This window comes from Triturus cristatus, chromosome 1_1, assembly GCF_964204655.1.
Source record: "Triturus cristatus chromosome 1_1, aTriCri1.1, whole genome shotgun sequence".
In the NCBI taxonomy this organism is placed as follows: Eukaryota; Metazoa; Chordata; class Amphibia; order Caudata; family Salamandridae; genus Triturus; species Triturus cristatus.
The window spans coordinates 706,135,253-706,149,759 of NC_140579.1; the positions used below are offsets into that span (position 1 = coordinate 706,135,253).

General features: G+C 44.3%; 1 protein-coding gene and 1 long non-coding RNA gene across 6 annotated transcripts in view; one reads left to right on the forward strand and one right to left on the reverse strand.

The window, feature by feature from the left end:
* LOC146870934 (uncharacterized) overlaps nt 1-10,745 on the forward strand; it is a 158,711-nt gene extending 147,966 nt beyond the window's left edge. For 3 of the 4 annotated variants that reach the window (XR_014979831.1, XR_014979832.1, XR_014979830.1), the window contains exon 3: nt 10,398-10,745. This is a non-coding gene — a long non-coding RNA (uncharacterized LOC146870934). The remainder of the gene's footprint in view (nt 1-10,397) is intronic. The other variant, XR_014979829.1, reaches the window with a different exon arrangement.
* Nucleotides 1-14,507, reverse strand: part of FMNL1 (formin like 1) — a 1,060,054-nt gene that overhangs the window by 1,014,702 nt on the left and 30,845 nt on the right. The gene's annotated exons all lie outside the window — the stretch shown is intronic.

The following is a 14,507-nucleotide window of genomic DNA, read 5'->3' on the forward strand; positions in this document are numbered from 1 at the left end:
GGAAAATCTAGTTTGCAGTACTGAACATTCACTATCATATCAGTGCATTTTAGAAGCTGTAGGCCTGAACAAACATAAAAACAATGATTTTGAAAGGACATCCCAGGACAGGAGAAGGTGTGTCCTGGGTACATGGAGTCCGTTTGTGACCCAATGCATTATAAATTACTTTCTGTCATATTGTGGCCGCATGGATCCCTGTCACCAGGACACCTTGGTGTGAGGTACTAAAGCTTTGCACTGGTGCTCACATGGAGCAAGAAACTCAAAGAACTGCATCGGTTGACTTAGCAATATGAAAGCTCAGAGGTGCAGCACATAACTGAGCAGTGTGACATGAGTGCCTGTGCAACCCTTAGTAGATCTTGGACCTTGTTTCCAGATCTGTGCTAAGCTGTTAGAAATCTTTGTCTTCAGATTTGTTAATCCAACTGATCAAGTGGAGCAGCCCCAGACTACCAGCCCTAAAATGTGTTAGGCTGTCAAATGAATGCCTAGGACTGGCAACAAGATGTTATGGCAAAGAGAAGCGAGGAGGTAAAAATATTTCGTTCTGAAACAATGTAGTATGGTGTACACATGGTTCATGCAATGCATGGACGCTTATTTATGTTTAATAAAAATAAGTAATGTGTGGTCCAGCACTCTCTCTCATGCGCTTCTCTCCCAACAAATATATGCCCACTGTGCTTAACCCCACCAGACTTACCTGTCCTCTGTGTTGCTCTCTCTCTCTCATGTGCTTCTTTCCAAACCCCCTTTCTTGATCTCTCCCCAGGTGCCCCCTATACACTCCTACCTCAAGAAGTTTTAGTTTTATTCTATCCCCCTGTCTACTGTGCTTGTTGCTTCTCCCAACCCGCTTATCCACTGCCCACCCACCTCCAAATATTTAATATATTTTAAGTTTGTTCTCCGGGTCAGGAAGCACATTGGTGCCAGCCCGTCCACTTAATTTTTCTCTTCCATTTACCTATCCATTTTGGACTGGTGAATAAAATTACACCAGCGTCATTTTTTAGGTACATGCAGGCATAATTACGTATACACCAGGCACATGCTTACATCATAAAGCAGTGGTGCATACCTTATCACACATGAGTGTGCCTTCGAAGTAATGCAGCCATATCATTGCACATATCATTGCACAATGTTTTCTTATATTTTGTTTGCATCGCCAAAGAGCATTAGCAAAATCAATAGGTCCAAAAGGCAAGACCTATTGGCTTTGCCAAAACTTATTACAGATTTTTAACACCGTCCGGCAATTATTTTATCTCTTTAGTATAAGTTTAACACATAAATACAGAAACGGAAAGGTGGCCAGTTACCTTTTGCTAAGGATATTGTGCGGCAACAGTTTGAACTAGAAACATTTTTGGGGGGTTAAAATCTCCAAATCATGCAGCAGATGATGGATTATAATCAAGTAATTCTGGTGCTCCTGGCTAAAGTTCAGGACTCCTGATGACTACGTATTATCATACTTCTTGCTCTTAAGAGCTGCCCAGCTGCCTCATGGACTCTAGTGGGGCCTGCATACAGTGGGTGTTTGCGCGATGTCATAGTGGCGTAGCAAGCATGCTATGGGCCAGCATGGCGCCAGGAAAACGGGGTCCCAGGCCACGTGACCACGTCTGGTATAAAATGACAGCCATACTCGGTACCACAATGGAAAAGCCAATATACTGGTCAGTGGTTGCCCCAAAAAGCAAGCTCGGGATAATTTGAGCAGGTGGTCAAGGTGGGTCCCACCAGCACTACTTTTTTGATGACTGGCACTTATTTTTACTCATCAGACTTTGACCCAGAGCAACGGAAAGAAAATCAGAAAAAGAGAGTAGAAGGAGGACGAGAAAGATGAAAAACGGTAACAAAAAAAGCAGGGTTAAAAAAAAACCCTGCAAGAGTGAGGTAAAGGGGCAGGGAGTCTTTGGTAGTCGATAAAAGAGGCATGAGGTGAAAACAAGACTATGCCGCCTTGGTAGTTGACACACCTGACATTCGAACAAAACTTTGGGCCCCGGCATTTATTGTTTTTTACAAACTAAGCACTGTAGCAGCATGCTACATATAAGTGTAGTTATCTTGGGTATCCCGCTGAAGGTTATGTACATGAACGTCTACGTGATGTTTTGAAATATGCCAAAAGTGCCCACTAGTATAGAAATGATTGCTGATTCATGGAAAAATTGATGTTTTATCGGATTACGCGCTTATTATGAGAAGTCATTTTAAAGAAATATATTCGAAGTGCAGCGTGTATCTCTGAGACCTGATGCCACTGCACCAGTTGCACCATTGATAGCTAGTTCTGAGGTGACGTCATTCCTTTGGGTAGTAGGCCCTTCCTTGCAACTAGAAATCAAGTGCCGGAATTCCTCTCTGATGCAAAATCTGATAAACAATTGTTCCTATATTTTAGTTTCACTTTCATCCTGGGTGTTGGGAATTTGTCTCCTGGAGGAAGGATCAGCCGGCAGGAACCTTAAATGCATTTTGGAACTTATGCCACTTGATTGTGAGGGAACTTCAATGTATTTGTTAACTGATGTGTTTACATATTTTCTGTTTTGTCGGCTGCCACAAGAGGCTGCAAGGGACACAGCTGTTAAAATAAAGCATGTCAAAGGCTTATTGAGACAGACAGGGAGGAGTGATGCCCTAAATTATACATTTATATCACCTAATACCATTATTCTGCATATATGTGAACACTCCAGCTGCTAGCAGGTAAGAGAAATGAGCCGCATAGACACAAAATAATTTGCACAGGAGACAGAAAGCAATGAAGCTGGGGGTGGCTAGGCAGGAAGCTGTCTGAAGCCGTACACCTGACACGGGCAGTTTTTGGGGTATTTGTAGTAATTGCGTGCTACCACCAAGTGGCGCCAAAAGGCTCCTGATTTGTCCATGTTCATAAAACTGCCATTTCGGGACAAATTAAATCTTCTGCCAAGTCTAAGCCTCTCTTTTTAATAAATATAAATCACTCCTAGGATAGACGATAAACAGCCAATAGGACAGAGTACACTTAAAAAAGTTGGACATGTTCTTTTAGGTTTTACATTTCCTGTAGTGAAAAACAACTACATTTGTTTTTCACTTCTGTGAGGCCTACCACGCCCATAGGATCATATTTGGTTACCATATTACAAATAATAAGTGATAACATGTGAGTTGGTATTTTCCCGCCCTACATTTTCTGAGGCCTTCTAGGAGTTTCCAGCTGCCTGGGCTGGTTAATTGCTTCCGCATTAGGAATGTGTATTGTGCCTGGACAGTGAACAATAGGACCTGGATGTAGCTGGGAGAGGGCCATCCTGCCAGAACAGGAGGGGTGGAGCTGTTCCCTGCCCCACTTACAGTTCAAGAGAGCTGCCTCAACACACTCGCAATGAACTTGACTCAAGGCTTTTGTCACATCAGACACCTTGGGCCTCATTTACACATTTTTGATATAGTGCATTGCTGCAAGCATTCCAGTGTTGCTGCTCTACATCAAAAGAAAATGGCAGAAATGTGCCGTCTCTATGAGATATGGAGCATTCCAGTCCTCTTTCACAGCGCTGGTGCAGAAATGGCTGCACTGCACCATTGCGGGCACCCTTGCACCATTGGTCAAGTGTGTCTGCGTGGAAATCAGGTTGTTTTTGTGGGGGAAGGAACACCTTCCTTCAGAAAAACAACTCTTAAGCCACCCCTGGGGAGGCGTAAGCTTTTGATGCAGTCCCAGGTTTACAGCATGTTGTAAATCTGGAAATGTGTCAAATGCTATGAGTGTTACATGGGAACACTCACTGTAAAGTCTATGGCACGCCTACCCATCACACTGTGAGGCAATTCAGCGACTAGCTCTGTGTTGCCTCACATCACATCTATGAGGCCATGAAAAGCCACACTGGGTGGCTTTATGTCTGTTTTGTAAATATGGATAAGCCCAGTGCGCAGCCGGAACCTACTAAAAAGGGACTTTCGGGCAGCACACTGGGGTTGTAAATGAGCCCCCTTGGGACCTGGGTGAGGAGGAAGGACATTCCAAAACCATCGGTGTGGGGAAACTCCAGAAGTTTCTTCCACTTCAAAGCTGGCACCAGGTATATATAGTGGACCCTCAGACCAACTCTTCAGTACACTCCTGGACCTGAGGAAGAATACAGAAGGGCTGCCTTGTACTCCAGAGGACAGCCCTGTTGCTTGAGGCCTGCCTTGTTTCTCAGAGGAGTCCCATACTGCTACCAGAGGACTGGCCTTCTGCTTTAGGCCTGCCTTGTTCTTCGGAGGACAGCCCTTCTGCTTGAGGCCTGTACTGCTGCTTGAAGTACCATCTCCTTGAATCCAGGACTACTGGAGTAATTCCAAGGGTCAGTTGATTGACCTCATGTTTTCAGTTACAGGGACACAACAAGCTCCACAGGCCTCAGTGCAATTGCCCAGCTGACCTGTTACAACTGGCCCTGTCTGTACCTGCAAGTGAACCTGCTGAGATCTGCAAATGGAGCTGCCTGAGCCCTTCTAGCCTCTGCTGTGGTTAGTTCCTGATCCCCAAGAGGTGCCTTACCAGATCTAGGACCCTTGGCTGACATCAGTTAAGCTCCTTCTGTGAATTCTTGAACTTTTAAACTCCACGCTCCAGACTTTGAGAAGATAGCCTTTTCAGCAGAACTAACCTGGTCTCTGTATCTGGCCTGCACTCCATCGCAGTCTGCTTGAATTTGTGACTTTGTCCCGGTCCAGCACAACCAGATGCCCGCTTTCTGATACATGTCTCCATTTTCACTTAAACCTTTAAAATTGTATATCTATGGTTCTACTGATTGGATTTATGTCATGTTAGTCTCATATTTATTACATTTTACTCTATTTTTCTAACTTGGGTTGGGATTTGTCTTGTGTTGTGTGTTTGCATTATTACTGCTTGTGTGCTGCATAAATATTCAACACAGTGCTTTTAAGTTAAGCTTGATTGCTTTTGTACCTATCTACCAGAGGGTTAAGCACAAGTTAATTTAGTGAATTTGTGGTTCACCCTACCAAGATTTGTGGTTGTTGCTTAAGAAGGGGTTTCACCCTCCTCAATCAAAAATCCAATGTCTCACACTAATGCTTCTAGTATTGCTATGAATATTAGTACTAGAAATCATACATGCTAGTAGTCATGCAAATAGGAATTCTTAGATTAGACGTGAGACCACTACAAGTAGTAATATCACAAATGACTAGTATGATTATCAGTAATGCCAGCGGTAATATTTAGGATCCTACAATAGTAATGCTGTTGTAACAGTAGTTGCATTACTAATAGTCACACTGTTCTACCACTAGAAGTAATAATAGCAGTACTGCTATAAGTAGTAGTAGTGGTGATGATACTGTTCGTACCATGAATCCTTTAAGCAATAGTAGTCCTTACAGTAAAGAATACTATTATAAATACTTGAATTTTATGGCAAGACCGGAGGCTCCTATTATGCTTTCTTTTTTTGCGTTTATTCAAACAGCAGCAAGCTAAGTGAAACACTACACTCCCCAGAAGGCTGCAGGAGAAAACTACTGGTCAATGGGGAGAACGATAAAACACAGTAATCCAATCAGGTCATGCTAACCATATAAGGACCTATCTGACCGCAAGCAGTCCTCTTTTCTTGCTCCTTGCAGTCAGATAAGTCGCTTATTTTATTCTCCTTGGGTTAATGAAGTGTTTTTCTACTTAAATTATGAAGTTTTATTAAATAACTGCCGCTAGCGTTGCGCTCTGTTTAGCGTGGTGTGTCTGTTAGCGCTTTCCGAGCGGTTGCGCATTCAGTATTCTCCCCCTCGGCTCTGAGGGTTTAGCGCGTCTGCCCTCGTGCGCGCCTTTGTTTACTTTTCCAGCGTTTCCCTAACGCTCGTCTTCTCCTCAGCTGACGCCTCGCTATTTGCCGGTCTTCAGCGCTGCCTTCTGCCTCTCAACCATCGCTGGTTACAAGGTCTCCTCAGCGCGACTATCTGCAACCTCTTCACGCCTCCTCTCACGCTCGTTTTTTCCACCGGCAGGCTAGTTTGTACACGCCCCTATTGTTTCCTGTCACTGTTAACCCCTTGCTTCCCAGTTCCTCGCCAGTCAGTGAAAATGGACATTTCCAGCTCTCCTGAGCTTGATAATGAGGAAAGCGATAATTTTAAAACTGATTTGAGCCAGTTTATAAATTCTTCAGTGGAAACTGCTGTGGAAAACTCCATGCAGAGAGTTTCTAGACATATGGAAAACTCTTTAATCAGTATTATGACCAAAGCTTTGGCCCAGTCTGCGGGGGAAAGCAGAAAACTGGTTCCTGCCACTGTCTTAACCAAAAAAGTGTCACATGTGGTTAGCGAGGGTTCCTCGCGCAAGAATGAGGATTTTATTCCTCCCAGGCCTCGGTCAAAGGAGGGGTCTACTTTGACATCTGGCAAAAACAAAGTCAAATTTAAAAATGTGGAGGTTCCTAAGAAGCTGGTCATTGATACAATCCATGATACGGATGATGATTTCGGTGACACGGACGATGATAGTCTCTTTGATTTACTTGGGGTCAGCGATTCTTCGCCCAAGAAACAAAAATTGTCTCCTTTTGAATCCGAGCCTATCCTCGACTCGGAAGGGGTGCCTATGTTCGACCCTGCATTGATTCGGCACCCGAATTCCTCTGAATGGTTTCCAATTCCCCATGTGGAAGAATACATCTCTTCCAAACTCAGACAACCTCTAGATAAGTCAGTCAGGGCAAAGTTAAAATCGTAATGTCCTAAACCTTCCTTGGCCTCTCACACTACGGTTACCCCTTCTATTGACCAACCGCTTCTCACCTTCTTCTCAAAGTTCGGCAAGGACCCTCGCAAGGAGGTTGACAGAGCATGGTCCTCTTGCCAGGATAAACTTCTGGATATGTTGGGTCCCCTTGCTCGCATTCTTGATCTGGTGGAGACGGCGCGTTCAGAGAATTTAATCCTAAATCCCGAAGATATTTCCCTTTGGACCCAACGTACTTTTTGTTTATTGGGCAACGCCAATGCCGCCATCACCCATGAAAGACGCAAAGGTCTCCTTATCAAGTTAGACCCTAAATTAGCCAATTTGGCGACTCAGGACCCTGGAGCCAAGGTGGACGGTCTCCTCTTTGGTGACTCGTTGGTCAAGGATCTTTCTAAATTTGTTTCAACTTTCGCCTCACTGGACAAGGCACAACTTTCCATTAAAAAAGTCTTCGCCCCTCTGGTTTTTGGCAGGGCCGGCAGAGGCAGGGCCCGCTCTTCCGGCCGTTTTTCCTCCAACCAAGGTTCCAGAGGAGCTTCCAATACCGGCTATCAAGAAAACAAGCCACAATTCTATCCCCAACGTGGCCGTGGCTTCTGGGGTCGTGGACAGAGGGGCCACAGAGGCAACAACTCCAACTATCCCCAACAAGGTAAGCCTGTCTTCTGGCCCTCCGGTAGGAGGGTGTTTAGCTCTCTTTCTAAGCAAATGGCAAACTTTAACTTCCGACCCTTGGGTTCTCAGTTCTGTCCAAGGCTATCTCATAGAGTTTTACACTCCTCCTTTCCAGGATACTTTTCCTCCACCTCTGGTTTTTTCCGCCGACGTTTCTCTCTTGATCTCTCAAGAAATTCTTTCCCTGTTGGCAAAGAAAGCTATCCAAAAGCTCCCTTTCGATCCCTCAGGCTTTCTGAGCACTTTGTTTCTTGTTCGCAAAAGAACAAAAAGATGCGACCTGTAATCAACCTCAGGGTATTCAATCAGTTCGTCGTTTACAGACATTTCAAAATGGAGACCATTATCCATTTAAGAGACACTCTGCGCACCACCGATTGGATGGTACGCTTGGATCTTCAGGATGCTTATCTTACAGTTCATATCCATCCCTCTCATTCCAAGTTCCTCCAGTTTCAATGGCTGGGCGTCACTTATCGGTTTTGTTCGCTCCCCTTCGGTCTTTCTTCAGCTCCTTGGTGTTTCACCAAAATCATGAAGCCTGTAGTAGCTTATCTTCGAGCCTTGGGAATTCATCTGATCATCTACCTGGACGATATTCTTCTTATGAATGCGAGCAAACCAGGTCTTTTACATGACCTTCAAGTGGCCCAATCCCTTCTTCTCGATCTGGGCTTTCTGATCAATCTGGAGAAGTCCATGTTGCTTCCCTCTCAAAGTGTAGAGTTTCTGGGGTTTCGCGTAGATTCTCCCTCCGTGTCTCTCTTCCTTCCTACCGAAAAGATCGCATCTATTCATTCAGAAATTTCTCAAGTTCTTTCTCTTTCCCGAATTTCCCTTCGCTCCCTCGCAAGGATAGTGGGGCTTCTCTCTGCCTCCATTCAAGCCATCTTTCCAGGCCCTCTCCATTATCGGGCCCTTCAGCGCCTAAAAATAAGACATCTGCGTCAAGGGCTGGCTTACTCAGATCTTATCCTGATGGACCAAGACTCGCGTTCCGAGCTGCAATGGTGGATAGACCATTTAGATGCGTGGAACGGAAGGACTATCTTCGCCACGGCCCCAGATCTTGTGTTAGAATCAGATGCCAGTCTGGCGGGTTGGGGCGCCCATTGTGGACCAATCTTGACTGGAGGTACATGGTCTCTAGAGGAGTCGTCATTGCACATCAACTGTTTCGAGATGCTGGCAGGCTCCTTTGCAATCCGCAGTTTCGCAAAGAACAAGGTAAGTTGTTCCATACTTCTCAGGATGGACAATGTTTCTGCGGTCCGTTACATCAACCGTCTCAGTGGCACAAGATCCAAACCCCTCGCGGAACTCGCCAAGAGTCTTTGGCACTTTTGTCTCCTTCACAATCTCTCCCTCCAAGCCGAATATCTCCCCGGCGATCTCAATTCCATCGCGGACTGGCACTCTCGTTATCTCCGGGATTCCAGCGATTGGAAATTACTTCCCTCCGTGTTTCGTTCTCTCTCTCTCAAGTGGGGTCCTTTCTTCATCGACCTATTTGCGTCTCGCCTCAACTCTCAGTTACCTCGTTTCTACAGTTGGCGCCAGGACCCGCTAGCGTTAGCGACCGATGCGTTCCTTCAGGATTGGTCACTTCATCTCAATTACGCTTTTTCTCCCTTTCTTATGATCAACAGGGTCCTTACCCAGATTCGTCATCAACAGACGTCTCTGGTCATGGTGGTGCCCTTTTGCCAATCCCAGATATGGTTTTCTTCTCTTTTGGAACTAGCAGTAGACTTTCCTGTCCTCCTCCCTCATTCGAGGGACGTTCTCCTGGACCCTCGAGGTTTCCCTCACAACCTCATTCTGGATCGGTCTCTGACTCTATCGGCCTGGATGCTGTCCGGTCTCTCTCTTCTGACCAACTCCTTTCTCAAGAGGCTTCAATCTTTATCAGCCAGGCGTGGGCTCCCGGTACTTCCAGGGCATACAAATCCGCTTGGTCTCTTTGGTCAAGCTGGTGTTTGGAATGGTCTATCGATCCCTTTTCAGCCTCTGTGAATTTTGTGATTAATTTTCTGGCCTCTGAGGCCAGCGCTGGTAAGTCTTATCGCACAGTGAACCTGTACAGATCAGCTATTTCGCTTAATCACTGCCCCATCGACAATAAACCGGTTGGATCTCATCCGCTGGTTTGCCGTTTGCTACGAGGAGTTCACTTTTCTAAACCTCCGTTGGCTAAGTATTCTTCTTTTTGGGACGTTAATTTAGTTTTCAAACTGTTTATGGATTGGCCTGACAATACTGCTCTCTCCCTGAAAATGTTGTCTGCAAAACTTACTATGTTGTTGTGTTTAATATCCATTAAACGTGTTTCTGATGTTAGGGCTTTAGATCTTTCCTCAAGACAGTTTTCTCCTACTGGGGTGTTGTTTCAAGTGCAGAGACGTACAAAAACAAATTTACAATCAGTGTTTTATCCTTATTTTCCAGCTCAGCCGAAGTTATGTGTAGGTCGTTGCTTAAAAGCCTACGAACAAAAATCTGCTCACTTTAGGACTTCTTCCCACTCGCAATTGCTCATTTCTTTCCGCAAACCCCATCTCCCCGTTTCTTCTGCTACCTTGGCCCATTGGGTCCGTTGGATCATGTCTCTTGCGGGCATTGACGCCTCTGTTTTTGGTGCTCATTCTACCAGGGGTGCCATGGCCTCCAAAGCCTTTTGGACAAGCTCGCGTCTGGAGGATATCCTTAAGTCAGCAGATTGGTCTAATGATAATGTGTTTAAGACCTTTTATTGTAAACCTGTGATTACTGCTTCTTCTTTGGTTGTTGATATGCTTTGAACCAGCATAATAGGAGCCTCCGGTCTTGCCATAAAATGTTTTCCTAATAAGATATGACGGAAAGTCTTAATTTTATTAAAGACTCGGAGGCGAGTATTATCCCTCCACAACAGCTCTAATTCGTTCTGTTTTTTCCCCCCCTTTAGGAACTCCTGCACTACCACCGGCTTCCTCGTGAGATTTGTCCTGCCTCATCGGAGTTCTTGCCTTCGACGTCCATCTGTCTTCCAACATGGTTTCCTCAGGAGGTTTCGTCCATGCTGTTCCTGGGTCAAGAGCGGTTTACCTGGATTTTGACTGTTTGCATCTTATTGTTTTTGGTTCCTTTGTTTTCGACTTCTTCCTAACTCGCACAAGAAAAGAGGACTGCTTGCGGTCAGATAGGTCCTTATATGGTTAGCCTGACCTGATTGGATTACTGTGTTTTATCGTTCTCCCCATTGGCCAGTAGTTTTCTCCTGCAGCCTTCTGGGGAGTGTAGTGTTTCACTTATCTTGCTGCTGTTTGAATAAACGCAAGAAAAGAAAGCATAATACTCGCCTCCGAGTCTTTAATAAAATTAAGACTTTACGTCATAACTTATTAGGAAAATCTACATTACTAATAACACCTTCTATCACTAGTAAAAATAATTGTACTACATTCCATTAGGAATGATAAACTGTTTGTTTGATTGATATTTTGAAGCCAATAAACAGCCAAATGCTTCTATATGCATCCTTTTGTAAACCATCTGATAACATCTAAACAGGACAGTAAGCATGTGATTAAGATGTTTATTTATTTTTTTGCAGAGCTGTTAACCACCCTGTGTCTGAGTTGGAGCAGGAATGTCTCCTGCATGGTAAATGGGCATTCAGCTCTGCCCTGAGGGCCCGATTGCATGTCAAATTGGTAGCCTCATTATTTGTTTTGACACCTTGCTAGTTTAGTGTGTGTGTGTGTGTGCAGAGGTCTAGGCCTGTCCCTGACAATGCATGGTGCAGAACCTCTTCTGTGACTTGGAGAGCTGTGCAAAGTGTGCCCTCCTACACCTAGATAAGTCATATAAAGGGTTGGAGACAGGCAGAGTTTTTGCGAATCAATATTATGACTAGAACTTTGTCCAGGATAGTGTATTCTACGGACCCCTTTCAAGTTGCACTGTCCTAGGAGACCAACAGTCTTGCACTTATGTTCTGAGCATGTGTCGAGTGTGTTTATGTACAGCAGAAGTGTGGAACATGTACGATAGTAGAGCTCTGTGTGTGATAAAACTACCGTTAGTAGCATTTTGGTAATGCTAGGTTAGGTTAGCTTAGGTTAGAATTGGTTACATAAGACCTGCTTAGGCGAGGTTAGGGTAAATTAGATTACATTAGAACTGGTATTGTTAGCACTGCTTAGGTGAGGTTAAGTCAGATCAGATTAGAACAGATTAGAACTGGTTAGGGTAGAACTGCTTAGATTATGTTATGCTAATTTATGTTACAACTAGTTAGGCTAAATTAGGTACTAGCTTAATTTAGATCTGGTCAGGTCGGGCAACAACCAAAGAGGATAATCTTTCCCTGAGCTCATGCTGGGGGCACAAGGATGCTCCTGCTTTTATTGGGCCTCTAGTAGCAGCCAGCATTTATTTTAACAATCTTGTGTGATTGAGCGTACACTGAGGCAATAAAAAGGCTTGTTTCTGCATAGCACTAGCCACAATGTATTTGTTTCCTTCAAGAAACTTTGGAGTATCTGCTCTGCAGAGTTACACATGCGTGCTAAGTCTGCACAGATAGCAGCTTTGTTCCTGGTGAGAACAGCTGTTTGATGTCATTATGCACAGCACCAACATACCTAAAGAAATTCAAGCATACTAGTCACTAGCCACCCTCAACATTCTGAACAGGTGCAGGACCGAGGCTGGGTTTACACAGAGCCTGATGCACATGCATTCAACACCTTTTTGAAGAGGTTGGTACATTTGTGTCTGTCTAGAGCATAGTCTCTTAAGCTATAGTAAGACTGCTCCGAATAACAACGACCTATTGCGTCACTGAAATGTCTGAATAGATAGAAAACTAAAGAATCAGTACAAGTGCTGATATGGAATTTCATGTTAGTGACAATGGTGTCAGAACTTGCAAACTCACTCACTCATCCTTCTATACATTCCTCTCTGTGAGTCAATCCCCCACTCTGGAGATGTCTTACACCTATATGTCACTCACGTCAAGTGTACATACTCTGAGAGTAGTGAAAGTTTGTACAACTCTGTCCTGCTGGATCTGTTGTGCTGGAAATTGAAGACTGCACTTACACCTTCAGTGAGAGTGCGAAGCTTGCTTTGCCACTGCCATGCTGTCCCTATTCTTAGAGGCAGAGAAGCTTGCACTACTGCAGCCCAATTTGTACCTGTCCTTTGATGGTTAAAGCTTGTGCTGGTCTACCCTAGCTGTACCTATGCGGAGGGTAGCTTGTACTGTTTCTGTCTAGGGTGTTTATATTGTGAGTGTTTCTTTGCTGTTGTCCCATTCTATAAAACAACAACTGCTATTTTGAATACACTTGAATAACATACCCAGGCCAGCCAGAAGCTGTTCTTGAACCCAGGGCAAAAGTGTGGGGCCCTGGCTCAGAGACCCTGGTTTCGATCCTAGCTTGAACAAATTGTGTGATCCTGGACAATTACTTTTCTTCACTCTGTTTCTTTCAGTGATGTTAACATTTGAGAGCACCTTCAAATAATTCAGTTCAAGGTGTGCACTGTACTAAAAGCTCTCTTCTATATGGTCTAAAAGCATATAATGTTGCTCTGTCTATAACGGCCTTTCATAGGTGGCACAAGACAACCAAGTTGCCTCTTGTGCCCCTAAAAAAATTTCATCAGGGAAGAAGAGTGATGGAATGTGTTATCCATCCAGGATCCAAATTGCACAATGTGTCATCAGGACACCTGGTTTAGAACAAGTGTCCAGGTTTGACCAAAAAGTGTTGCCTATGCTTTTACTTTTTTCACTGTGCCTCCTTTCCATGTGCTCCACATTTGGGAGCACCTTGAAATCGTCCAGGATGAACTCTGTACAACAACCTTTCTTGTGTATTGTTTAATAGATCATGATGTTGCTCTTTCTATTAAAAAACACAAATAATGGCTTATGTAGAAGAAAAAACAGTGACATGCATCTTGAGGCATTCATAAAATTGCCACTGCAGAGAGGGTGTGGTTGTCTAATTTTAATAAAGGCCGCTCAGTGCAGTGATCTAATACTATGATGCTACATTGAAATTAACCAAAATAATCTTTTTTATATGTAAAAGTAATAAATTGCAGTTAGAGACACTTGCAGCAGAGCAGGCCGCCCAGGCTGACCAAAAAGCTGGTCTCATCAGCTTTCGTGCTGCTGATACTTTTTCAGCCAGTCTACAACACAGATGGGGCTGTTGAGAATTTTTGGACCTGGCTGTTACTGCCTTACTTCCACTGCCCTGTTGGTGCTGGTAGCAAGGTAAGAGATGCTATGGTGTTGGGTGCATAGTACGCAGTCTCAAGCCCTATGCACTCCCGCTGTCCATACCAAGTCAACTGCAAGTGTGCCTTGGCATTGTCTGTTTCACAGTGGAGGCTATGATTACAGTGTCTCGGCCTCTGAAACCTGCTGCACATGCTGTCAGCATCACCAACAGCATGTTTCCTGACCTTTCCAATGAGTGGGACGTGAGGAAATGTGCCCTATTGCCCCCAACTCCATCTGAGGCTGGTAACAATGTCCTATAAAGCAGGGATTATTTCACAGCATTCGATGTGAGATACCTATATTTCTGGTGCAGACACCTGAGCCCAAAGGGACAATATTCAAGCACCGAAACATGTTGATAAAAAAGATGTGTATGGACTATTGCTCAGCTCTGTGGTAGGGAGACACCAGCAAAAGTATTCTTGGATCACCCACATAACATTTTAAGTCTAACCGTTTAACAAAGGGAGAACATAAATGTTGACTTCAGTGACATGACCTCATCCTAACTAGAGAACCCATATCTGGGAAACTGTACAAACAGTGAACAGTAGTACTCTTGAATGCTCCCCAGTACAAGATATAAAACCCACTGATGAAGCAACTTATACTAGGCAGGTAAGTGTTCATCATCCTATATGAGTATATTAATGTATAGAAATTTCATTGGAGGTTTGGCTGTTTCTTGCAGGAGTTTTATACCTCTTCTATGGCTATATCCAAAACGGGGTACAGAGTTCCTCAAGTACCGGAGAGTAGAGATGAAGT